This window comes from Pseudorca crassidens, chromosome 14 (genome assembly GCF_039906515.1).
Source record: "Pseudorca crassidens isolate mPseCra1 chromosome 14, mPseCra1.hap1, whole genome shotgun sequence".
In the NCBI taxonomy this organism is placed as follows: domain Eukaryota; kingdom Metazoa; phylum Chordata; class Mammalia; order Artiodactyla; family Delphinidae; genus Pseudorca; species Pseudorca crassidens.
In genome coordinates, this window is record NC_090309.1 from 30621394 (window position 1) to 30645897 (window position 24504).

At 53.0% G+C, this 24504-nt stretch overlaps 1 long non-coding RNA gene across 1 annotated transcript; it reads right to left on the reverse strand.

Annotated features, from left to right (window-relative positions):
* Window positions 1–23559, reverse strand: LOC137205625 (uncharacterized). The gene is made up of 4 exons (XR_010934226.1): window positions 23220–23559; window positions 9047–9165; window positions 5215–5343; window positions 1–4573 (listed from the first exon to the last, which is right to left on the reverse strand). It is a non-coding gene; the product is annotated as an uncharacterized lncRNA (long non-coding RNA).
* Between the last annotated feature and the right edge of the window lie 945 nt (window positions 23560–24504).

Sequence of the window (24504 nt, forward strand, 5' to 3'; positions counted from 1 at the left end):
TACATAAGATGTCAAAAACCTAAGGATATGTGTCATGGATATACTTACCAAAGAAAAGCTGCAGTAACGGACAAGAGAGACTCTAAGAAAAAGGCATTACTAAGATAAGACTATTTATTCACAATCAAAAAAGATTTAGTTCACCAGAAAGGTATAATGAATTTAAACTATGTGTACCTAATAACATAGCCTCAAAAGTGTATAAAGTAAAAATTATCAGAACTTCCAAAAAACTGACAAGTCCACAATCACAGTGGGAGATTTTAACACATTCTGTTACTTGATACAACAGAAAGAAAAAATCAATAAGGATATAGAAATTTTGAAAAACACTTAACAAACTATACCTAATGGGCATATATAGAAAACAGTGCCCAGCAACTAGAGAAGAGACATTTTTCTTCAAACACACTTGGAAGATTTATACAAATTGATCATATACTGGGTTCCAAAGCATATCTCAATAAATGTAAAAGAATGAAGAACATGCTCTCTAGTCCCAATGCAATGAAATGAGAAATCTGTAACAAAAGAGATAACAGAAAAATACCGTTATGTTTGGAAGTTAAGAAACACATTTGTATATAACTTAAATGTCAAAGAATAAATAATATGAAAACTAGAAATTACTTTGGACTATGCAATAATGAAAATATTATATATGAAAAATTGTGATGCAACCAAAGCACAAAGAGGAAAATTTACTGCCCTGATATATTAGAAAAGGAAAGAAGTTGGAAAATAATGAGCTAGGCATCAATTTCAATGTTAGAAGAACACCAGAACAAACCCAAATATAATAAAAGGAAATATAAAAATAAGAACAGAAAATAATGAAATCAAAAACAAACATATAATAGAGAGGTTCAGCAAAGCCAAAATTTGAATCTTTGAAAGGACTGATAAAATTGACAAACTGCTAGTGAATAAAGTTGTATGCCACTAAGAGGTCAAGTAAAATGACCTGTGGGGGCACTGACCATGGTGCCAGCCAGCTGACTGTCTACCTTCCTTGCCAGGTGTCCTCCTCACCCCAGGCAGGACCTCGGGGCCTCTGCCTTTCCAGGTGGAGGCCTTTGCCTTTCGATTCCGAGCTCAGGGCTGAAGGATCTTGGTTAATCTCAGACACAGACTTGCATTAACTCAATTCACACAAGCTAGAGTACAAACCAGATGCCAGTTCATTCTTCTGTAACAGGGACTGTCCCTTCTTCAGGCTTAAAATGCACCCTCCAGGGCACCCTTTCCCAGGGTTGGGGTAGGGAACAGAATAGCAGAATAGTTAAGTACATGGGGTCAGGAACCAGGCTACCTGGGTTCAAGTCCTAGCCCTTCATTTTAACTTAAGCTCTCTGAGTTTCGGTATCTTCATTTACAAATTTGGGATAATAACAGATCGTGGTGAAGATAGTGAGATAATACACATAAAGAACTTAGAACAGTGCCTGGAATACACTAAGTACCCCATAAATGTTAATAATAACAATTCTACTACCTGAGACGACAAATCCTTACTCAGATGACTGCTTTGTGAATGTGGAACTAGAAAAGGGGTGTGGAATGGTTTGGAGGGAAATTTTACTGTGCTCAGGGGAAGCCTAGTAAAATATCTCAACTCCACAAGAGACAGCCCTCCCCCATTTCCTGAGCCTCTCTTCCCTGAACATGGCTGGAAAGCAACAAACAGCTCTTATTCCTCTGATTTTTTTCATTCTAATCTCACCATTCCAACCCACCCACCCTCTTGTAAATGAGCTAAGCACCAATGTGCTAAGTACAGTGACTGTAGCTGTGAACTCAAAGGAGTTTCTTAGTGCCTGTGCCTCAATTTCACATCAATTTCACTAAACCATCTACAGGGCTGGGTTGCTGTTCCAGTTATCTATTGCTGCATAACAGACCACATCAATCCTAATGGCTTAAAACAGGGGTCAGCAAACTATGGTCCACTTTGTGTTTTTGTACAGTCTGAAGGCTGAGAATGGTTTCTTGTATTTTAAAGAGTTGGGAAAATACCAAAAAAATAATAAAGTTTTATTGGAACACAACCACATCCATTCATTTATGTATTGTCTGTGGCTGATTTTGCAGGACAAGAGAGTAGAATCACTGCAATAGCGATCTAATGACCCACAGAGCCTAAAATATTTACTATCTTGTCCTTTACAGAAGAACTTTGCCAACCCCTGGCTTAAACTCTTAAGCTCTCAGTGGGGACAAGTTATCTCTGCTCCTTCCAGGATCACATGGGATGGCTTGAGGCACAGAGTGACTCACTGTTGGCGTAAGAGCGCCTGAAGTCCTGCTCACTCACCTGTCTGGCGGCTGGTGGGGGCTGTCGGTTGGGACCTCAGCTGGAACCGTTGGTCAGATCCCCAACGTGTGACCTCTCCATGTCGTTGTTTGCCTTCCTCACAGCATGGTGGCTGGGTTCCAAAAGCAAATGTCCCAAAAGACAGAAAGTGGAAGCTGCCAGTTTCTTAAGACCTGGTCCCAGAAACTGGCACAGCATCATTTCCACCATATTCTTTTGGCCAGGCTGCCACAGAGCCCAGATTCAAGGACAGCAGACATAGACCCACACCTATCATTGGAAACAGTGTCAGAGAATTTGGCGGCCATGTTTTTAATCCACCACAGTTGTTGTGAGGATTTGGGGGCACATGGCAGGGGCTCAATAAAGAGTAGCTCTTATTATTACTGTTAATCAGCATCAGCATCACCATCATTTCTGATTATGCTTTAAGGAAGTCTTTGCTCCCTAGGTGTTTACTGACATAGATTCGGATTTCAACTGGTCTAGAGTGGAGTGTGGACATCTCTATTTTTCAGAAGCTCCTCAGGTAATTCTAATGTGCAGATTGAGTTGAAGACCACTGGGTATGAGAGCAATTCTAGCCTTTGCTGTCAGCCCACATACAGTAAATCCATTTCTCTAACCCTCTGTGTGAAGACTTGAGGGTGAGAATCTGGTTCAACTCTGAATTTCCTGCATAGCCCAGGCCAGACAGGGTCCTCAGTTGATGACAGTAGGGTCATATGCACCTGAGGGTCTCAGGATTCCAGCCCTCCAGTTGGGTCACCCTATTTCCTGCAAGCTTGTTTTGACACGGGGCTGACACAGAGCAGAGGAGCCTGGCCTTTTCCTAGCTTTCGCAGCCCCTTCATGTCCTTGCTTCTCCTTCTGGAATGGACAGCTTCCAAGACAAAACATTGAAAGAGGCATAAGGTCAGGGCAAAGAATCTGTTTGGTTGCCCCTTTCCTTGGGCAAAGGAGCAGCATTGAGTGGGTTCGCTGGTTGTTCTAAGGGATGAGGAATGGGTCTGAATGAGATGAAGACTCAGACTTGCTGGAGGCCCCAAAAGCCCATGACCAGCTGGGTCACATCTGAAGAGCTCTTGCCATGGGCCACATTCCACGTCAAAGCCTGGCCTCCAGATGCCAAGCTCCAAAGTCAGGACCACCATCTGCCATGGCCCCCATAACACCTCCCAGACTGCAGCCATGTGCAGGAGTCCTGTCAGCGGGGAGCTGGGACCTTCCAGTTGCAGAGCACTTGGACTGACAGATCTGCTGCTCCCACCCCAGGCCTCACCACGGACTTTGGAACTCGGAGCTACTAATGTTGAGATAACATAATGTCTCCACTGGAGGAGGCGCCAGGCAACCTTTCAACAGCTGGGGCTTTGGGAGGTCACAGGACTCACTGCAAGTCTCATCCACATCAATTACATTGAGGAAAAACTGCTTCCCAGTCACACTCAGCCTTAATTCTGGTCACATCAGTGTAACCTCAGACTGACCGCAGACTGACCCTGACACTGACTCAGACTGATTCCAGCCCTGGCCACGACCAACTTCTGACACTGGCCACAAAACTGACCCTGTCCTAAGACTAACCCTGACCCCAGCCACAAAACCAATGCTGACCATGTCCACAGACTGACTTCTGACCTATGAATAGGGCTAGTGGAATACACCAAACCAAAGCACAGCCTCACAGGTGTAGAAGTCTGATTATACTTGAATGACAGCCATGTGGGCCAGGAGGAGGAGGGTCTGTCCTGTGTAAACTCAAAGCCCCCTGCAGCAAACAGGTCCTGATTGACTGCTCCTAGGCAAGACAGCTCAGAATCACCTTCTGGAATACCAGAAAAGACCAAGCAATTGCCAAGTACACCAGCCTGCTTGGCCTCTGGACCTTGTCCTGTAGTTGCCCACCAGGCAGGCTTTCTTCCCCTTTCTGCTTACTCTATTCCTACCACATCCAGTCCACCTGCCCCAGAAGGCCAGTCTGACTGTTCCGCGTAGGTTTTCAAACAGCTTTGACCGATATGATCCTCACGTGAAGCGTCCTCTAAAAGGGTCACGGGGGAGCATCTCTTCCCAACCTTCCAATCCAAAAGTAGACACAGAGCTGTCCCTTGCTTCCTCCAACAAAATTCAGTGGAAACCAGTCTGGAATTGTTTAAATAAGAGTTCACAATCTTCTTCCATACATCGTTGCTGGGGAGAAGTCTGCTGTCAATTTGATTTGGGTTCCTTTTTGTAGGTACTCTGTTCATTCTCCACCTGAGTCAGGAGGACAGGGGGTATGGGACAGAAGGGGCAAGGAGAAGTTCATCCCTCGGGACGCTGCATGGACAATGGAGTGGGAGCCTGGTTGAGGGTGCCTTGGTCATGCCATCCCCCCACCCCATCTGCTGTGCCTATGCTCCAAGCCCCACTCACTCTTCCTTCCCCAGTATTCCTGAGCCTCAAGTCCCTGAGAACCAGGGTGTTCTCCATACCCACAGCCCCTATTCTGAGAGCTCTGGACCTCCCCTCTCTCATAGCAGGGAGCCATCCCCCATCCCCACATGGCTGACCAGGGGACATTGCACATGTGAGTACCTGCTATGCGGGGTGTGTGCATACTTGTATGCATACGTGTGGCTGCACCTCCATGTGTGTATGAATGTGTGTGTGATTGTGCACGTTTGTACACGTGTACATGTACGTGGTTATGGATGAGCATGTGACAGTTGTCTAGAAGTGAGTGTGTGTATGTTTGGTATGCAAGTGGGTGTGCCACGGATTATACAGGTATTGCAAATGTGTTACATATGAGGTGTGTCTACATGTATGCTTTTGTATATGTGTATGTTTTTGAGAATATGTTGCTCTTCCACCCCCGACCAGCAATGTGCTCCTTGGAGAGGTACCCTGCTCACCTGTGTTTCCTGCACAATCCTTGGACTAGATGTGGCACATTCCCAGCAAAGCTCCAGGGCTTGGGTTCAGTGGGACAAGATCCCAGGCCTTCTGAGTCTGTGGCCAGCAGCCTTGACAAAGCCAGGAACCTGTCAATAGTTCAGTGCCCATGGGTAGCTTGGAGGAACAAGGATACCAGGAGCCTCTGGAGTGGACTTGTGCCTCAAAGTTGTCCCCCCAACACCAAGACTAAGCTCATGTGCTGTTACTGCCAGTACATACTACCTGCAGCTAATGCTGTCCTTCTAGCCCAAAATCCTGCTCCCGGGCCCCAGGCCCCTCAGCATGCAAAGCTCTAGCCCCTGCTTCCTACCTGAGCACTAACTCCCAGCTCCACCTGCCCCACTCCACCCTCCACACACACCCTCACAGAGAACAGGAAGAGGGAACACCTTCAGGAAGTTCACATTTCCACAGCTGGGATTCTGAGCAAGCCTGAAGGGAAAAACCAAAGTGCAGCCTGTGAAAAGATCTTGCTCCCCTGGGTAGTACTTCAACATCCATCTCAGCCCCATCCATCCATGAAGAGGAATTTGAGGCTTCAGGAATTTTCTTGGTTCTACTATACCCTGCAGCTAGGAAAGATTGTTAGAGGGTGAACTGAGGTCTCTCTAACCGGCTCTCAAGGCCTGTAAGGAGTCTAGGACCCCAGCACACAGGTTCACACATCAATCCACACTACCCTTCCCACCAGGTGTAGGGAGAAGCAGGAATTGAGGCATCCTGGGAAGGGTATGAGGCATCCTGGGAAGGGCATGAGGCATCCTGGGAAGGGTATGAGGCATCCTGGGAAGGGCATGAGGCATCTTGGGAGGAGCATATAATTTGCATCAAGTCCCAGCTGAACTGCTTATCAGCTTTATGACCTTTGGTGAATTTTTCTTTAGTTTTCTTATATAAACAAGAATAACTGACAAGATAATTTAAAATCCAAACTGGAATACTCTTAACAGTGAAAAAAGGGTCCTATTAATAATTATATCCAGACAACAGGTGTGAACCCCAAAATTCCATGCAAATGGGGATATGAGATCACCCTATGTCATCTACAAAATTGATGATGATGATGACGAAGGACTTCCAAAGGGAAGAGCCCTGGTAGATTTTCAGACATTCCATTTTGGCCATGGGCCAGGATCTGAGGGAAAAAGGGCTGCAGGCAGCCCCTCTGCCTCCCAGCCTCTCTGCCCTGGGGCCTCCTGCCCTCTCCCCGCCCTGCTCACCTTCAAATACCCCCACTCTCTGACTCTGCAGCAGTGCTGATGCCTTTAGCAGTCACCCAGGTTTATCTCCAGGGGAGTGCTAAGTTCAAAGATCAGATCAATTTTCTGGCGGAGGTTGGGCTGGTGGCCGGCTGCCAGAGGTGGGAATGGCCCTGCAGGCGCAGGGTCAGCCGGGTGATTTTGACTCCTCGGCATGGGGTGAGGGGCCTTGGGAAGGAGAAATGTACAGTGTGGCAGGAGGAGATTCTCTGATGAGCTGGACTTGGCTTCGCCTTCCAGCTCAGAACAGGAAAGGAAGATGGAGGACAGGGCAAGGAGCTAGAAGAGGAACGGGGAGAAGGAGCCAGGGGAAAATAAATCTGGAGGAGAACCTATTTTAAAAGTCACTCTTTTGGGTTCCAGCTTTCCCCTACCACACCCCAAAACCCAGGCAGTAGGCCACAGGGTGTGGTGACAGGGTGTGGTGACAAGGTGTGTGTGGTCGGTGACAGGAAACCCTTAGGCATCCAGGGCAGCTGGGGAAAAGCAAGGTGGGGAGGGGTGGGCGGGGCCAGGCAGAGGTCACCACAGCCAGTCCCCTGTCTCACTACCATGATCGCCTCTAGACTGGTGTCTTCAAACTTTTTTGATAGTGACACACAATTTATGCCACAGCCCAGAACACACAAGTTTTCCCCCAAAAAAATACTTCTTTAGGGCATCCTACATTTTCAATTCTACTCTTATTTTTTTTAATGGTGACTGCAAATCATGGCATCATCTTCACAAACCACTATAGTCGTCACCTATGGTGCTGAAAATCACTGCTGCAGACGAGCACTTCTCAGACCTTAATGGGTCTGCCTACAAATCACTTGGGAGCTTGCTAAATGCAGATTCTGGTTCAGTAGGTCACCAATGGGACCTGAGATCCTGCATTTCTCACAAGCTCCCAGCATGATGCCGTGCCGCTGATTGTCAGATCTGGGAGTAAAAGGCTCCAGGCTATAACTTCCTAGACAGCACCCATTTCAGCTAAGGGGCTGGGGGATCACGCGTGCAAGGTGAAAGGGGAAGATGAAGCTTACCCCACTGAGGGTTATCCATCACCCAGCCTCCAGGCCAGGCTACAACTGAAATGTTGCAAAGGCCTGATGGCGTATGATGGCAAAGAGCTGCCCTCCAGGGACCCAGGCTGAACTGCTATGATCTGGGAGCCACGTGTGTGTTCAGCTGCCAGTGTGAGCCTACCCCCCCAAAAAATAATAATAATAAAAGAAGAAGAAAGAACGAAACTTGTAGGTTTGGGGTCCTCACTCAGCACTCTAACAGGCAAGGTCAACAATGTCACAAACTGGGATTACTCACCAGAGACGCAGAATAACCAAGAAAAGCTGTCTGGTTATTGTTCTCTGGCTAGAACAGTAATGCTGACCTTCCCCATAGGTACTCGAGTTAGAAAAAGCTATGCAGCGATTGATTAGGGCAGAGGATCCCAAATAGAGCTTCTGAAAACCCTAGCTTGGCGAGATCAACCAGAAATGAGTTCCAAGGTCAAATGTGTTTGGAAAACACAGTCCCACCTTAGAGCATCCTGTTCACAGTGAAAGGCTGTGAGAAGACCTTCAGTCAAGAACTCTGTTTAATTTGTTTTAACTCATTTAAGTTTCCAAACTTACTCAACCTTGAAACTTTTTTTAACCTATTGTTATGGACTGAAATGTGTCCCTGCAAAATTCATATGTTGTAACTCCCCTAACCCCCAATGTGACTGTATTCGGAGACAGGGCGTTTAAGTAGACAATGAAGGTTTAAATGAGGTCATGAGGATGGAACTGTAATCCCATAGGACTGATGCTCTTATCAGAAGAGGCAGACACAAGCTCTGTCTTTCTCTCCACCTGCTTGCACAGAGGAAAGGCCATGGGAGGACCCAGTGAGAAGGTGGCCACCTACAGGCCAGGAAGAAAGCTCTCACCAGAAGCCAACCCTAACAGTATCTTGATCTTGGACTTCCAGCCTCCAGAACTGTGAGAAAATACATTTCAGTTGTTTCAGCCACCCAGTCTGTGGTACTCTGGACGGCAGCCCGAGCAGACCAATACACCCACCTATAAGGCGCCGTGGAAATCACCTTAGGAATGCAGGATTCAAGTTGTGCTTTTCATACCCTTAATCTTCAAGGAGACTTATGAGTTTCATGGAGACAGAAGATGGACTGAGATCCCCATTTTAGAGGTTACGGAACTAAAGTCCATGAGCATGAAGTGAGTGGCCCAACGTCACACAGCTGGGCAGACCTGGGCACACGGAATTCAAACCCAGCTCTGATTGAATCGGAAGTCAAGACCCCACTGTGCAGAGGCTGCAGTTGATGTGCCTGGTATGATTCTCCCGCTCATGACGAATGGGGGCTCTCTCCCTAAGCACAAGACTAGGTAGTAAGAAAACTTGTTGTTGATCAAAGAAGGTTTCCCAGAGAAGGTTGATTCTAGAAGGGGGCATGGAGTGGTCAGGTATGAAGTAACCAGGGATGAAACTGAAGAGACCTGTTGGGGACAGGAACTTAAGTACTAGGCCGAGGACCTACCTCACAGCTGGGCAGTGAGGGCCCCTGTAGGTTCTTGAGCAGCAGGGTCTGTGCTGGAGCAGGTGTGTGGAAGAGCCAGGGAGGAGCCTTGGATCTGGGAGGCCAGCAGCAGAGTAATTCTGCAGAGGTGGAACATAGAAGGAGTAACTTCATCATTCTCCCCCCATGCCTGTCCCCATGACCTTGCCAATGGCCTGGGGATGTAGGGTTCCAGGGGGCTGGCGGGATTTTCCAGGTCTTGACGTTTAGAGCTGGTCCTGGCAGCCAGTCGCTACCAAAACTCCTGCTAAGGAAACTGACAATGAGGGGTGGAAGGTGGATGGAAAAACTAGTTAAGGTACTAAATACAAACACACACACACACACACACTCAGCCAGGATGGCTGCTGGGTAGGCAGGTTCTCTCTCTGCTTCCCTTCTTCTCTCCCCACGTGTAAGTGAAGCCCGACTCAATGCTCTCATTTCCATGCATCCTCCCGGACCAGCTTATTCAGCCCAGAATTGTCATCACATGAGGGGAGGGAGAGCCCTAAGGCAAGCTCCAGAGGGACTGGCTGGGCCATCGAACAGGGTACCAGCTGGCCCTCCAAAAGATGGTCAGGTGGCCCCTTTAGGACAATTCTTCCAAGGTGTGGGGAGGCCTAAGGCTCTTCAGAGTGTCTTGGGGGACAGAGGAGTGCTGGGGGCCGGGAAGCCCAGCATCTGCCCCCTCGTCATCACTGCCATCCAGACCCAACTTTAACCAGCTCTGCTCTGCTTTAATAAATTGGGGTCCTCATACATTCACTTAGTGAAAGGGATCTACATCTTAAAAAACCATCATCCTAGGGGTTGAGCTGGGGGTTTGGGAGCAGAAGTGCTGAGCAGCAGCTGATACTTTCATCCCCCAAAGGCAGGATCAGAATTATAACACGGCAGGGCAGGGAGGGAGGGGGGTGACTTCTACCACTCTCTGTTTAATGCTCAAGGCAGCGCTACACGTTAAGGATGGTTTTTCCATTTCACAGGATGCAAACTGAGTCAGGAAGACGTGAACTGACTTGCCTGCTCCCTGGCCACACAACCAGAATCTTCCATCTCCCTTGGGGTGGCAGCAATTCCGGCACCTACTGGTTACTGGAGGGCAGCCTTAAGTAGGCCACCCCTGTCCTCCAGGAAACACCACTCACATTTTATTCTAGAGAGGCAGCGGAGCCTGAGGACTGAGAACATAAGGTCACAGGGATTAGAATCCTGTTCCCATCGGAACTAGGGTGAACTTGAACAAGTTGTTCAACTGCTCTGTTAAACGGGGATAAAAAATAGTTCCTATCTTATGGGGTTATTGTGAGATTAAAGGAGTTAAGATTTGCAAAGTTCTTAACAACAGTGCTTCCTCGTAAGTGTATATAAATGAATGTTAAATGAATTCACTTGATTCTTTGTGGCTCGTGCCCCCTGGAGCTGTTGCAAATCAAATCAGCGGAACGGAAAGGGGGCTTTCTGCTAGGGGCAAATCTGAGTTCAAACCTGGGCCATTTTCCACGACCTTGGATAGGACCCTCTTTCTGCCACTCATTGAATGACGATCTGGGCTGGCAAATCCCGTAAGAAAGCCTGCTGAAATCAAAGTCCAGCTTCCCGAAGCCCCCTTTCTGAGCTATCTGTCTCCCTCACATACCCTTCTTGACCATGACACTCACATAGATGGCAGCACCCTGGGCACTGATCAGCCCTCTCCAGGGGGCCCAGTGGGGGAGGGCCTCGGCACAGTTAGGCCGCAGAGGACCAGAGACCGGGCTTCCCTGGCCACGGCAGACGGGGCCATCCTACCCCTTGTCTCCTGCGCTGTGGCCACAGATCACCTCCCAGGCTTCCCCGCAGGGGCCCCTCCTATGGCCTCCCGTCCTCCCTCAGCTGAAGGGTCCTCTCCTCCTCGCCTGGTCCCAGCTGTTCGAGGCCACAGGGAAGGGCTGGAGTTCAGGGCTCTGGCTGGAGGCCCCTATGTCTTCCAGGTGTGTGGGAGACCCAGCTGGATGGGCAGGTGTGGGGCGGCCGGAGCAGCTGCAGCGTGTCTGGAAGGCATTTGGGCAGCTAACGAGCATGGGATCTAATTAAAACACTGGAGGAGGAATCTGGACCCAAGCCACGTGAAGCAGGAAGTGCAGTCCGCGGGCCGCCTGGGCCTGGGCTAAGAGCGCCCGAGGAGCAGGGGCCGAGGGGCTCCACAACTGGAGCCCTGACTCTACCCTTCCCAGCCCCACCTCTTCCTCCGGGGCCTGAATCACTTGGATTCTAAAGCGGATGGGGATGCCGACACCACCGTCCCACTCCTCTCCATAGAGGATCAGCTCTGGGCCGAGGGCTGGGGTTAGGGATGAAGACCAAGACACAGCTCAGCTAAGTCCAAGGTGTTTCCGAGGACTGGAGATGAGATGCAGGGTCCCGCCAAACAGAAAGTCAGGGAAGTTTCACCAACCATAAAAGCGGGCATCTGAGTGGAGCCACGCTGTGGGCATCAGCCTCCGCCATCATTACCCCATCACCACCATCACGTTGTCACTGCAGCCCTGCCGCCAGCACCACAATCACCAACACCCCCGTCCCCATCACTGCCGACGCTCTGGATGCCGGGCATTGGCCCGCAACGCCCTTGAGAACTCCCCCCTGCACCGAATCAACGTCATCACTCCCCCTGGGCCCTGGGCCCGTGCCCAGCCTCCTGCTCCTGGTCTAGCAGCCCCCAGCTTCCTTAGCACAGTCCAGCCTTAACACATGCTCCCATCCCTCACCCTGCCCCTGCCGGTGCCCTGGCCCTGGATCCTCGGACCCCAGAGGGCTTCAGGAGAGGGTCAGGTGACGTGGACCCCCAGTGTCCATACACTGGGACTTCTGCTGGGACACACACCCAGACAGACCTGGCTCTTGGCATTGCCCTTCCTGAAGGCCCCTGTGTACCTCAAATCTGGATTTCCCTGTAGTCTGGACCAAAGAAGTTCCCGCGGAGGAGATGTTTGCAGATAATTGGCTCAGGACCCCAGTGGTCCGGGTGAGGGTCTGTCTGGTTTCCTCCCACCCCCGCCCCATCCCGAGGCTGACCTCCTCCCTCCCCCACGTCCCTGCCCCGCTATGCCATCCCTTCCCATCTGCTCCCAATAACTCCAGCTCCCATCTCCCAGCATGCCTTTCAGCTCCCGGCCCTGCGGGAGGCCGCGTGTCGACACGACACCTCCGTTTTGGTCCCTGACTCAGGGTGTTAACGAGGAACAGGTTTTCACCCCAGCCGTGGGCCGGGCCCTGAGACGGCAGTTTCCTCCCTCCTGCCTCCTCCTTTATTCTTCAAATGGCCCAATTTCCCCCACAGATGCTGGGGGTTGAGAGGGGAGAGGCAGGTGGAGAAAGTGAAGGCTTCTTTCTGGAGTGGAGGTGACAGGAGGAGAAGGTGGGAGCCTGGAGAGGAGAGGGGGGGACACTTCCTCGGGAGGCGTAAGGGGCAGCGAAGGAGGTGGCTGACGAGGCTGCGGTCCAGAGGTGAGAGGTCAGGTCAAGCAGAGGACAGGGTCACGGTCATGGTCGGGGGCAGACCTAGAGGACAGTTGGATGCCGGGTCCCCCGCAACCCAAGACGTCCTGGCGCTCCATCTCAGCTCCTGCCTCACCCCATCCTCCGCCTCCCACAAGCCCTGGGCCAGGAGTGTCTCCCCCTGAAGCCTCCGAGGGAACCCCACCTCCAGGAGAACCGATGCCCCCTCCCCAGTGCCGAAGCCGCCCTTCAGGGCACAGGGACTCTTGCTATCCCGGAGCCATGCGTCCACTTCACCGAGGGCAGCATCAGTCTCATTTGTCTGCCCTCCTTGCACAGGCTCCTGTGCCCAGCACACACTCAATAAATTCCCATTGACTGAGTGAATAAACGATTGACGGGACGGCACTCATACAAAGTGGCAGCCTGGGAGACGGAGCAAGGAGCCCCGTGTTCTGCTCTCCCCTACTTGGCTGTGCAGGCTTGGGCAGCTTCCTTGCTGTCTCTGGCCTCATGGGGTTGGACTAGATGAGCTGGGAGTGGGGGTGATGCTGTCTTCCCTACATGGTAGGATCTGAGGGGCTGGGGCTGAAAGGCGCACAGGAACTGCTTGGTGAGGACAGAGAAGGCAAACACAGCTGTTGGGGCGCTTCTGGGAGGGGTTTAAGCCGAGCTCTGCAGGTGGCAAGCTGGGGGTGGGAAAAAGAAGAGCTACTCCTGCCCCCAGCAGGCTGCTGCTCGATCCACCCAGCTTCAGGTGTGGACTGAGGCTGGGTCCTCAACCTTGATTCCCAGGAAAGAGAAACTCCCCAAGTGCCCGGCTCATTGGTGCAGGTTGTATCAGTGCCTGGTGCCATTGGAAGTCCTCCTTGGTGTCTGACTGCATTCCCTCCTGCTGCCTGACCGGCCATCAGTGCAACTTCAAAGGGTCAGACAAGGACAGAGGATATAGGAAGGCTGCCCTGCTGCTCTTCTCTGTTCCCCACCCCCTGAAGCAAACAGCCCCTACGCATATCCCACCACTTGGCCACTGTGGGCACGTGAAGACTCCTGAGAACTAGGCATCTTGGTGCTCACTCTCTGTGAGATAATAGAAAAGATATATCGGTTTCTGCCCCCAGTTCCTGGCACAGAGCTCCTGAAACCCTTATAAATTCTTAAGTGATAGGAGCACTAGGACCATCTTTTGTTCTAATGAGGAAACTCTGAGTGAGCTGCTGGAAGACTTCTGAGCCGGGCTGGTCAACAGAAAGACCAAACCATGATCAGAGGCTTGGAATCTTCAGCCCCACTTCTCCTCTTCCAGAGAGGAAAGAGGGACTGGCAATGGAGTTAATAATTAATCATGCCTACACGAGGAAGCAGCCATAGAATCCCAATAGTACGAGGTTTGGAGAGCTTCCAGGTTGGCTAACACATCCACGGACAGGGAGGATGACACACCCCAACTCCACAGGGTGAGAAGCTCCTGTGCTTGGGACCCTCCCAGACCTCACCCTGAGTATCGCTTCATCTGGCCGTTCATCTGTATCCTTTATCATATCCTTTAATAAACTAGTCAGTGTAAGAAAATATTTCCCTGAGTTCTGTGAGCTGCCCTAGCAAATTAACCTGATCCGAGGAGGGGGTCATGGGAACCTCCAATTTGTAGCCAAACTGGACAGAAGTTGTGGCTAACCTGGTGACCTACTACTGGCAATTGGCATCAGAAGTGGGATGGGAACAGTTTTGAGGGACCGAGCCCTTAACCTGTGGGATCTGACGCTGTCTCCAGGTAGATAGTATCAGAATGGAGTTAAATTATAGGACACCCAGCTGGGGTCGCAGAGAATTGCTTGCTGTGGGGGAAACCTCCACACATTTGGTGAACTAGAAGTGTCAGAAGTGAACAGTGAAGGAGATTCACAGGAGAGACACTGGGTTTTCCCCTACCCCAGAGGTAGACTGAACTGAATTCTTCCAACACCCTCTCCGACGTTCGCTGCATGTCACACCCAGCAGAGTCAGGTCTTGAGCATGGCAGGGGCCATGCCCACGGTGCTTGGTTAAGGGACACTGTCTGCTGAGAGGGCAGGCCTGGGTGGACACCACAGCTGAGGCCCCTACCAGCTCACCTGGCTGGACACAGTCATTCTGCAAAGGGAAAAACACCCGTGCCCAGACCTTGCCCTGGTCCCCCAAGGCCCTCTCCCCACCATCTCTCTATCCTCCTTTCTCTCCTCCTCAAGACCCCACTCCCTCCTACATTCCTGGTGGAAGGACTCCACTTGTCACCCCACTGGGAGGGTCCTCCCGGATCCCAGGGCCCACACTGCATACTCTGAGCTTCGTACCCTGGGGCAAACAACTTCCATGGCCCCCAGAGGGCCACGCAGAGGCCGCCCAGGATTCTGTGTGCTGAGAACACGGTGAGAAGCTTCCCAAGGCCCGGCTGCCTCTGGCCCAGGGTGTCCTTGCCAAGCCAAAGTAGAAGGCAAGAGGTAAGTCAGTATCCCACAGCCGGGCTCTCCATGCAGGGAGGGTGTCTCCAGGGCAGAGCACCGACTCCACGTCGGGGGACGGATTCCAGGGATCACCTTCTGCGCCATGTGTCTTGGCCCAGGGAGCACGCTAGCTCCTCAGAGGGTGAGGGGAGCCCAACACTGTTCAGGAAGGCCTCTCCTCTGGGTGACTCCTGGGGGTCGATTTAAACCAGGGGCCTTGAGAGGGCACATGTACCCCCGCAAAGGAGTGGTGCTGTGGTGGGCAAAAGGATGCTTTCTTGGAACTGCTGTAAGCCCAGCCCCTCCGGTGGGTCACCTCCTCCAGGAAGCCTCCCTTCATGGGGAAGGAACTCCCTCCTGTGTTTTGTGGTCCCTTGGCCCTGAAGGGCAAGGGCAGATAGTGCCTCGCACTTACTTTCACTGCGGGCAGGAGGCAGGTAACCCCGCACCTAGTCACTGGTGTTCCTCTCCCCATAAGGCCCCAGTGAGCATCCCTCACCCCTACCCACCCCCAGGAAATTCCGTGGGTCCCAGGGCCTCGAGCAGGGGTTCTGGCCCTTTGGGGCTTGCCACGCTCCCAGCCTCCTCTGCACGCTGCCATCAGCCCCCGGCACGCGGACCCTGGCCCACGGGCCGCTCTGTAGCACAAACACCAGTGTTCACGATATTCTGGGGCTGCCACCCTCCACTGTGCTTCCTGGGGTCCTCAGAAGAGTTCTCCCAAGCCCCCCACAAGCCAGCCCACACTCCCGCAGGACCAGCACAACTGCCTTCCTCTCCATCTCCCGTCCTCTCCTGCCAGGACCCAGCCAGGCCCAAGCTCTTCTCCCTCGACAGCTCCCATGGGAATCAGGGCCCACCCAGGGGCCCCACGCCCTGCTCTTGGTCAGACTCTCCCACGCCCACCTGAACGCCCTTGAGTCTCAGCTGGGACCAACCCTGCCACCCACGTGTCTCTCTGGTCTTTGCCATTGGTTCTAAGGGTCTCCAAGGACAGGGACTATGTCTCTACCATCTGACTGGGCACTTACTAAAGGACTCGGCCTCCCCCATCAGAATACATGCTCTCTAAGGGTGGTGGCTGTGTCTTCTCCATTAATCTCGGAGCTTTGCCTGCTCAGGGCTTGGCGACCTGAGGCTCCCTGCAAGCAAGGATCGTGAGTCCCACATCGGCCTGGGGGCTCACAAGGGGCAAAGACCATGTCTGTCCCCGGATGGTTTGTGTCCTGGAGCTGTCATGCCTCTTTCTCCAATCTATGGGCTCCCTATGGGAGAGGATGTGTGTCTCCCATCAGATCTATGGCTCCCTCATCAGACTGTGGCCCCTGATGGAACAGGCCTGGCCACATAATTCATGGGGCCCCGTACAAAATTAAGATGTAGCGCCCCTCTTTAAAAAATGATTAAGAATTTAAAGGCAGTGAGAGCAGAGCACTAAACCAAGCTTGGGGGCCTTCTCAGCAGGCAGTCCCAGGCACAGGTCACCTGCCCATGGAGCTGGCCCTGCAAGGGAGGGACTATGCCTCTCATCTATCAAGGTGAAGGGCAAGCAGCTGAGAGGCCAGACAGGCACAAAGCCAAAGACAAGGGGAAGAGGCCTGGAGGTGAGCAGGGCAGGCCCCAGGCCCAGAGGAGGGACACACAGGGTCACCTCTGGGAACAATGGGGCGTTCACCGGTAGCCAGGCTCCTCCGTGGGGCCCGTGGCCAGGCTCCGCTCTGCGATTCGTGCTCCACTGAGCGAGCGCTGGCAGGAGCTCAAGTGGGAGAAAGTTGAGGCTGCAGAGGTGGCCGTGGTGGAAACATCTATTTTTACCCTGGCGGGTGGGGAGGCAGGTCAGTGGTGGCTTTGAGTGTGTCCCAAAGCCACCACCAGGGCCAGTGAGGGTCTGGGCTGGGTCAGCCGTGAGGGAGTAGGGAGGGGGGTGGGCAGCCCAGGGCAGCTGAGAACCACGCAGGGAGCCCACCACGCAGCACCAGTCAAGCCTGCCTTGGGCCCAGCAACAGGAGAACCTGTGTGGAAGCGGCCCTCCTATCTCGGCTCTAGCCTCCCTGCCGTGTGACAGGGCCCGGTCCCACCCCCATGCCCACTCCTACTTAAGGACCACCACCTGCCTCCCCCCAGGTCCCTGAGGATGCTCCGGGCCATCAAAGCTGGGAGGGTAGAAGGAGAAAACAAGGGTTTCAGCTAACTTACCCTGACGGGGCAGACCTGTTCAGTCACCCTCGGTTGGGAGTGGAAAGTGGGTTGTTCTTTAAATAAGGAGCCGGGAGAAGAGTGGTTGCAAAGCCAGTGAGTAAAGCACCGACAGGGGAGTTTGGGACTCCGTGCCAGCCTGGCACACTGCCTCGGTGGCCCCCACCCAGCTCCTGGGTGAGGCTGACTAGTCCCCGCTGGTGCCCCCAGCAGCCCGCCCTGCAAGGTGGATGCCGTGTGCTGAGGTGTTTATGTTACATAAACCCAGCCACGCTCATCAAGACAATTTGCGGCTCCCCCGAGCAAGGAAAATTCAAGCACCTTTTTATGCCGGGCCAGGCTGGGCTCCCAGCCACAAACCCTGGATCCACTTCTGACTCCTGGGTTCCCCAGGGCCACTGCCAGCATGGGGGGTGGAGGAGGGACACCCCCGCTTGGCTCGCCTCTGCCCGCCCTGCTGGGCTACCCTGAGGGAGGCAGGTGATTAGCCCCTCGGGCAGCCTGCCCGAGACTGAGCCAGAGAAAGATGTGGTCCCCTCCAGGGGTAGGGGGACCACAACAAGGCCTAGGGACGCCACTCACAGCCCCCAGGAGCCGTGCTCACCCACTCCATTTACAGACTGTCCCCTATCCTCAGCACCTTCAGTGCTGCCACCCAAAGGCCACAGGCCCTATTCCTCACATACCTCCTTGGTACCACAGCAAACACTTCTGTAGGGTTCCAACCACTTGACATTTATTATCTGGTTTAATCCCAGGGCCATTTTCCCTTCCTTCTTCCCTGTCACTCCTTCCAGGTGGGAAGGCTAGGGGCAGAGGTCCTTGGGGCAGGAGCTGCCTTGGAGACTGGGGCAAGGATGGAGAGGAGAGAGCTGAAGAGGGTGTCCGTCACGCGTGTCCCACCCAGCCCTGGGGAGGAGGAGCGCCATCTACATCACTGTCCTGAAGGCTGGGGTCTTTAGCAGTGTGCAGTGCACAGCCTGTGCAGCCTTCTGAGGAGTGAGGGGCAGATCTGGGGTCCCCCCAGAGGCATCGTCCATTCTTTGTAGGTCTTCTGAGCCGCCCCGAGGCCGTCCCCTAATGAGTCCTGCCTGTTCTCTGGGGCCTAGCAGATTCGGATCTAAGTCATAAAACCACAGCAGCCTGGGCTCAGACAGTCTTGGGAGGAAAGAAGGGCCTGGCTCCAGGCCCCAGCGTGAGGAGGAGGGGAGAAAGGGGGTTGCAGACAAATGGTTTTTACACTTTGAGTTAATGAGGGTCAGGCAGGGGTACCCCCTGGCAGGAGGGGATAAAATGAGAGGAAAAGTGATGGGGGTGCAAGAGGAGGAGGGGAAAGTGCTCTGGGTGAGGGAGGGAACAGAACACTTATACAGCCATAAAAACCTCCTACAGACACGCACAGAAAGCACAGGGCAGCCCCACACAAGCTTCCTGAGCCCCGCTGTGTGCCAGACCTGGTGCTGGAGGCTGGGGGGCAGGGCTCCCCGAACCCTTTGATATCACTAAAAGCTCCCAACATGCGCTTTCAATGTATGTTATTTATCTCTCCATAAATTACATCCACGTACAGCTGCCATGAGTCGACGTCTCAAGGCTCACTCTGTGTTTAGGACAAGGTTCACGGGTACAGTCCTAATTTCAACTAGTCCTCTCGATATCTCAGTTTGTGTCACTGACTTCTTGTCAGATCTGATTAAGTCCTTGTTGGTTTCGGGTTGTGTTTGTTTCTCTGTTTGTTTTGCTTCCTAACAAACTTGTCAGGTGAGCCCTTGCTGGGCTGGGAGATGTGTGTATCGGCTCTGTCCGGCATTTCTGGTTTGCATTGCTAGCTTCTCTTCAATCTGGTATTCTTTTCTGTCTACTTTGTTAGCTTATCTTTAGTCAGAGTGTTTACATGGCAAGAATCTTTCTAAGCCCACTGTCCTTTGTGTGAGGGTTACTTTAGTTAAATCCAGATGATGTAATCTGTCAATTCTCTTAACCAGGCTTGCACCAAAAACGAATACACCAAAAACCCATAAACAAGGGTAATGCTACTAATATCCCATGACATAAAACCCATGCCCGACTGCCATACGGCATAAGTGGAGTTCAGGATCAATATGAACATTACATGTTAGGTAAGGGTGATAGCTTACCTAGATTCTAGATAGATACCTAGATAGATACCTAGATAGATTCTGTAAATATTTTCTTCCCATACCCCAGTGAAGTATTGCGTACATCCTGAAGTATATGGAAACCCCCTGGGAGTGGGGGAAGGCACAGAGATGGCGAAGACATTTTATATCCCCTCAAAGACTTGGCCTAAGGAGAGAGAAGAAAATGTAAAAGAAATATTTAAAAACGGAGCCTCTATCATGTGCCACACTCTACATTCCTGGCCTCTGGACCTCACAGGAACTCTCTAAAGGGGGTATGATGACTCCACATTTGGTGGGGGGAACAAGGCTGCCCCAGGCCTCACAGATGGTGGTGGGTGAATCCTGAGAGCTGGGCGACAAGTTCAGGCTGACCCCAGTAACTGCGGTGATGGTGAGCAGGGGGTGTGAGGGCTCCAAGGGAGACACAAACTATGATGGCAAAGGCTCTGAGCCTGCCCTGGTGGAGAAACCAGAGGCAGCTTCATGGAGGAGGCGAGAGGGGTTTTCCCCATCAGTGGTACTCAGACAGCCTCACTTACCCATACCGCCCCTATGCTCCCCTGGGGGTCCTCAGCTTTCCCACCACCACTCCCCCACAGCTTTCCCACAATGCTCCAGGGCACCAGCAGCCTGCAGACTCTCAGGACCTTCACCTCGGGGCGGGAGATCCTGAGCTCCCATCCCCCTCCCCGCTCTAGGATTCAGTTCCCCTACAGCCCTCCCGCCACTCCCCGCCCCAGGCCTATTGCTGGCAGGCTAGAGGGCCAGAGTTGCCTTCCTGCAGAAGCAGCGCTGTTTGTGGACAACGGTAGGGAAAACAGTTTCCTTAGTTAAATCCTATCTCCTCAGTCTTCTCAGGGATTCAGCCTTAGCTTGGGGATGGCTGAGAGACCTAAGGGGTCCCTCACCTCAAGAAGGAAGCAGGGACCCACCTGCACTGCCCAGACCCCTGTTCTGACCTCTGGCATCCAGAGGCATCTTACCCTGCCTCATATCTCAAGAACTTTCTAGACACTTCAAAGAGCCTCCTAGAATGGCTGGGGAAAAGGCCTGTGGACAAGATGCTCAAACAAAAGCGTGGCGGGGGTGGGGCGTGCAGGGGGGAACTACCTAAAAGTCCATCAGCAGAGGCCTCGTTAAATAAACCATGGCTTATCCAGATGACAGACAATTATGGAGCCATAAAACCATGTGGTGGAGGCACACTCAGCGATGCGGATGTATAGTCACAGTATGGTGGTTGCAAACCACTATAAACAGTGAGGTCATATTTTTTAAAAATACATATATTTTATACTCACACGGAAAATTCTAGAGATACCCAAGTGCCAACAGTGGTTCTTTCTGGGTAATGGGATTAGTTAGTGGCTCTTTTATACTCTTCCTTTTGCTAGCTGTTTTCTCAGATTTCTATAATGAACGTATATCACTTTTGTAATAAGACAAACGCCAATAAAAGCTATTTTTAAAAATAAAATAGTCACCCTTGCCCATCTGGAAATAACGTGTTGCCTGAATCGGCAGCGGGGCTTAGAGTGGGCAGTGAAGAGTGTGGACGCTAGGAAGCATTTCCCCGAGCTGCCAACCATGGGAAAGAAGACAGCTGGGGGTCTGTGTCACAGCCAGCCTAGTGGCTGAGGTGCCCCATCAGTCCTGGCAAGGGCAGCGCACGGAGCAACAGGGATGAACTGCGATGACATTGCTGAGAACAGAAGGAGCTCCAGATGAGCCGTATGGGGGATGGTGGCCAACTCCCAAGCAGTAGCCAGTGCGAGCAGGGCCGCAAGCCAAGCTCGGTCCTACCTCAGAGCCTTTGCACTTGCTCTGCCCTCTGTCCGGAACGCTCTCACCCAGGCTTTGCCTGCTTGCTCTCTCACATCAGCCGGTGTCACATTTTCAGAGGGCTTCGCCTCAACCTTTTGGAGAAAGGTCACTCCCCACCCACTGTCCTTTCTATCTCATCCCCTTGCTTTATTTTTCCTCCTGGCATTCACTTATTACTACCTGAAACCCTTCCTTGTCTGGCTCCCCGACTGAAAGTTTTCTCAAGGGCAAGAATTCTGTGCTTAGAACAGAGCCTGGGCATGACAGGCGCTCAAAAAATACTTGCTGAGTGAATGAAAAACTGAAAACTTTGCAGTGTCAGGGCTACACCTCCACACACAATCGCCCTCACCTCATCCTGCCTTCCATGCCCCCAACACCAGGCAGGGGCTCTGGGTCTGGTCAGCACATCACCAGCTGTGAGACGGGGGTTGGCTGGGCCTGGGGAGGGGGACAGACAGCAAGGACTCTGGAGTCACCATGGCTGGGTTTACCTTCCCTTAACAGCTGTGTGGCCTCCCTGAGTCTCCGTTTCCTTGTCTCTAAAATGGGACTCCAAATAGCTGCCTTCCACAGGGGAGGATGAAAGGTGACAACGCGCCTAGCACAGCGCCTGACACGTGGTGGGCACTCCGTAGCCAAGGGTTCCTCTCTGACCGGCCTCCAACTTCATCCTCAGCCCTGGCCCGAGCAACTCGGATCTGCCTAGGAGCCCCCGCTCCCCCACCTTGATGGCAACAGGAAAGCAGAGCAGCAGGTGCCTCTGGAGACCCTGACCTGGTGGGACGTGAGTCTCGGGCATCTGAGGCAGCCTGACTGGGTACACAGCGGGAGCCTCCCCGCTCTAACGCCCTGGGGGAAGGCAGGCACTGGGGGCTCTTCCAGGGCTGGCCAGGAGCTCACAGAGCCAACGCTCGCTTGTGCTCCCTCTCTCTCCCTCTCTCTCTCCCTCTCTCTTTCTCTCTCTCTCTCTCTCTCTCTCTCTCTGTCCCTCTCGTGCGCGCGCGCGCGCACACACACACACACACACACACACACACACACGCCCTGTCCTATTCTTTGCGGTGGAGGTGTTCCCTCAGGCCCATTTTTCTCATTCTTCTGGCAGCCTGAGCCTAACTGTGAAAATCCAGCTCTCCTTGGCCAGGCCTAGGTTATGTAAAAGGCCCCAGAGGCCCGGGGAAAGGGCAGGCAGAGCCCCCACCTCCAGCCAGAGGCCTGCCCCTCCAGGCCTCTCTTCCTGCAGGGCCCCTTGGCTCCCCTTCAGGTCTCTCTGTTCAGGGTCACCAGGACTGTTCCTCCTTCCCCCACCTCCCTCCCAGCCTCAGAATCCCCAGCTGCCCACTCACAGCACCCCCTTTCAAAATCGGATCTCTGCCAGCTCATCCGTCCTCTTCAAACTAGCCTCACCCGACCTTCTTTGGGAATTCTTGTGGGACCAAAAGCGCCCGGTTCCCCCAATCCCGGTAGTCCCCTTTAAGTAACTCAATTCCCCTCCCTGCCTCTGAAAGAATGAGAGGGCAGCTGACACAGAGGACCAAGCCTCGATCAGAGAGGGGACGCACTTCGCTCTCAGCCTGGAGCAGACAGGAATGCTCAAACCTTCCGCAGCCCAAGTGAAGGGTACGGCCAGGGAGAGGATGCCGCATTTTCCCCCAGCAGTCTTCTCAGGGGGCACTCAGATGAGACGCTGTCAGGCTGAGATCCCTGAACCCCTGATTGTATGTGTCTGAGGGAGGTGGGTCCAGCTCCAAGGGGAGGCCCTCATTAGCAGAGCTCAGAGAGGGGTGTACAAGCATTAAAGCCAGTAGGCAAGTGTTCAGGGGGCAGCAGAGCCTGCATCTGCCCACAAGCAGACCTGTGCTGGAAGCCAAATCACCATGAGAAGTTTGCCTGAGAGGGTGAGGGGTGAGGGGGAAAGTCAGGGTTTCATGGCCGCAGGTCCCAATAGCCGTGGGAGATAGAAAGATGCCAAGGGGTCCCGCAGCCAAGTCTCTCTCCCCTGGACACAATCAGGTGTCTCACCTTTCTCTCCCAGGGTGGGTGGACACATGCGCCACCACGGTTTGCCAGGCCCTGGGACAAGTCACCTCATTAGGGAGCCTTTGCCAGCCTGTGCTCTGATCCCACATGTGGTCATTTCCTCACTCAGGTCTCAGAGGGCAGTTCTGCTTCTGCCAGGTCCACGTTCTTGGATGTCACCTCACTGCTGCCCCAAAGCTCTGTCGACGTGTGGTATCCAGGAATGGCTGCAACTCTTTCCTGGATCCCGGACAGCAAGGAAGGGGGATGAGGGTTCGGATCAAGAGGGTCCCCTGCCCTGCCCCATTTTCCAGGCTCAGCCACGTCCGTACTTGTCCCCTCATTTCAGTAGCTGGCAGAGAGTTATAATTGAATTTGCAGTCAGGCTGAGAATGAAAAAAGAAAACCCTTTACATGTCTGGGATTAATTTATCGCTGATGATGGCCACATTCACACGCTCTTTTCTGCTTAGATTTCCAGAGTGTATTCCGGCCAAAAATGTGAAACACACACGCACAGACGCACGCACACACACACAGCAACACGTGTGCCCTGAGCGCACACGCGTGCGCCTGTGACTATGCCTGTGTTTGTGACTGCGTCCCAGAGGGCATGGCGCTTCCTGCGTGGGTCTGAGCGTAACTGGCCTTGACCATCTGCATGAGGGGGTCTCTGTGGGGCAGGGGCATCCTCTAGTGCGCACCTCTGTAGGGATCCCCATTCTGGTCATTGGTGGGCGACTGTCACCCAGCCCACCCCAAGGTGGCATGCAGAATAGCTGCTCTCCAGGAAAGGAAAGCCCAGACGTGGTGGCCGAGACAGTCATGTGGTGGGCACAGCCCGTGTGGCAGGACAGCTGCATGGTTTCTCTCCCTCCTTTCCCACATCCAGAGAACAACAAGCCCCATCCTTCCCGGGCAAAGAAATGGGGCCACTGTCCCCCTTACACGGGAGGAGTCCCCCAGAGAGGGGAGACCCCCACACCTGCCTTGTCTTCTTCTTTAGCACTCTCTCTCGTCCCAACACCCCGGCAGCTCAGAGCTCCTTTTCAAAGGAAATCGAGCACTCACTATATGTCAGCCACTGTGTATCATCTCAGGAAAGGCTCCTGGGGACCCCAGGGGTCTCTTGAGCCTGCAGGGGGAAGAGGCAACCAGGCTCCGGCCCCAGGCTCATGATGGAAACATGTAGAACCAGCCAGGGAGCTGAACCAACCACAGCGCCCCACTCCACCCCATCCCAAACACACCCCGGCCAGCCCTGCAGAGTGAAGGGGAATGGAGCCCA